Source organism: Uranotaenia lowii, chromosome 1 (genome assembly GCF_029784155.1).
Source record: "Uranotaenia lowii strain MFRU-FL chromosome 1, ASM2978415v1, whole genome shotgun sequence".
NCBI classification, from domain to species: Eukaryota; Metazoa; Arthropoda; class Insecta; order Diptera; family Culicidae; genus Uranotaenia; species Uranotaenia lowii.
This window is the reverse complement of record NC_073691.1, coordinates 174,333,373-174,336,298: the sequence shown is the minus strand read 5'-3', so window position 1 is coordinate 174,336,298 and position 2,926 is coordinate 174,333,373.

The following is a 2,926-nucleotide window of genomic DNA, read 5'->3' as shown; positions in this document are numbered from 1 at the left end:
ATAGTAAACCATGAAATTTTACGGTTAAAACAATAATTATATACCATAGAAAAACCTTGACTTCCACCTTCATTTTAAGAATGGAAATAAACGTCTTTTCATGGTTTTATTATGAAAAAGTGGAAGCTGTTTTAACCATGGACTTCATATTTTTGAGCTTCTCAATGTATGGAAAATCGCCATTTTTTTCATGGTCACGCTGCATAACAATACCCCTTTTTCATGGTTATTTTGGCTGAAACTATGAAATGTATGGTCGAAAACTATTAATTTCAATGTATATTCACGATATTGTGGACGATAATAATCATTGTGTCAACCATACAATTTATGGTGTGTGAATGTGGAAATCATGGTTTTTTCATGGTGCAATTCTATTCGGGAAATCATCTTAATTTCCTTTTAATTTTTCTTTGGTTTGATTTTGTTGAAAAAATAAATCAGCATTGAGCTATAAGCTAAAAACAAAGTCTGATATTAGTATAGGGTGTGTCACAAAAAATGCAGCAAAAATGCGGTGCTTTTAAATAAAAAAACTGTGTTGTGTAAACTATGTTTAAAATTCTAAATTAAATACAACACTATCGCAAAACACAAAATATCACAGTTAAAAAAAACTGAGGGATTTGCATATACCTGACACACCTGTTTGCTGGATAGGTGTGCTGTTCACTAAAATAAAAAAAATCCTCAGTATAGAATCCATCACATCAAATCCAAAATCATTAGTGAAAAAAATAGCAAAACTCCGTGGTAAAATCCTTTTTCACATCAGCAAACAACATCATAACGAAGGAAACGTAACTTTGCAGCTAATGTTCTGGGCACAACAGCCAGGCGTTCCAGAAGAATTATACAAACCACTGGCAAACATTGGGTTCCTCAAATAGATCTTTTAAAAAACCACCGAACAAAACAGTCGGAACCGACACTCACCAGTTTGATACAAATCCATTATAAAGCGGCAATGTAGAAAAAAATTCTTGTTTATCAGCGTCACAACTTCGTCTTCGTCATCTGCAAATCTGCGGGGCCAGAAAAAATATAGCCTAGGACTAGCAAGGAACTTCAGTTCACCAAAATGGTTCTTTGGACACAGCATCAACCGACGGAACCAGCAGACATGAAAGACGGCAATGTAGAACGTGTTAGAACTGTTGGACGGCATCACCTTTCTCACAGTTCACTTATGTTTCCTCTGATGATGAGATGTGTGCCTGTCACTAAAAGTGTGGCCAAAAATGTATCTAAAAATAAGATCACTTAAGGAACTCACTCCTTCAAAAGCTGATGAAAAAAAAGAAAATACCATAAAATACTAAAAAAAACAAAATGGTGATAGAAATTCCAAAAAAATGTGTTTCAACAAAACCTTTGGAAAATTGCAACATTCCATCAATATTTCCGAAAAAAGACTCTGCTTTGTAATCAAAAAAAACTTTTAAAACTAAAAGAAATCATTAGAAAACTGATTCCAAAACTACAAAAGACAGCTAATAAAAGGCTTTGGCCACAATTAGCGTCCATTTCACCTTAAATCACTCCATTTGATACAATGAGAAAAAAAAAACTTACACAGCGTATATTCCAAAGATAGAGGATAGCATTCTTGTCTTCTAAGCCAACGTTCATGAGATCGAATCCCGGTCGTGACATAACCTGGCACACATAGTATGATGAAGGTTGGCGGTTTTAGCATTATTGAAATGCTAGCCGTGTATACCTTGGAATTGTACGCCTCAATGATGCAGCACATGCAATGTGGATGGATCTTTTCAAGGGAACTTAGATTGCACTTGGAGATCCTTCCTAGTTATGTGTGTGCTCGTAGTGCTACCGGTAAACAACTGCAACTTCAACCAATAGTGCAGGGGTGTCAAGTAGCATAGCAAAGTAAAAATAATAACGCGGGGTAAACCACAATAGATCAACTTAATGGTCGCTGTGAACTCTCTCCCCAACAGGAAAAAAAAAGTATTCCTAAGATAAAGACATAATCCGTAGTTTCATCCTAGTCGCCAATTGATATGACCACCAAATATAAAGTATTATTATAAAATAGTTACACATGTTAAAATGAGGGGAATTTCCGTAACAACTGGAAGCAATAGAAAACACGTCTTGATTCGTTTGTGGTCACTTCAAAAGAGAAGGACTCTTCGTTTATTCTTTCAATAATCTTTGTACATACATGAGCGCAGCTCTCTCACTAAGTCGATAGCCGACTTAGTTCCCAAATGGGGTTTTGCTATCACGTCGAAACATGGATACTACAAGGTCCACGTTCAATATTTATGAAGGTTAGGGAAATGAACGTATTCCTCGAACTATAAGCCACCCCACTTGGTGGGCTAACAAAATAGCTGTTTAAAATTGATAGTAACATATCCAAGAAATAAGAAAGTAAAATAATTACTATTCATATTTAGGAAATCTTTTTAACACATATCGAAGTTGTTTCACTTACCTCGCTAGAAGGTTGAAATAAAATGGAAGGAATCCAATGCATGAAATGAACGTATTCCTCCAACTATAAGCCACCCCACTTGGTGGGCTAACAAAATAGCTGTTTAAAATTGATAGTAACATATCCAAGAAATAAGAAAGTAAAATAATTACTATTCATATTTAGGAAATCTTTTTAACACATATCGAAGTTGTTTCACTTACCTCGCTAGAAGGTTGAAATAAAATGGAAGGAATCCAATGCACGAAATGAGAGAAGAAATAAGAAAGTAAAATAATTACTATTCATATTTAGGAAATCTTTTTAACACATATCGAAGTTGTTTCACTTACCTCGCTAGAAGGTTGAAATAAAATGGAAGGAATCCAATGCATGGAATGAGAGACATGGGAGAATATCTCAAAAACCGTTTCAGGTTTACGTGAGTGTACACACACAGGAAACTCAAAACCAATCCAT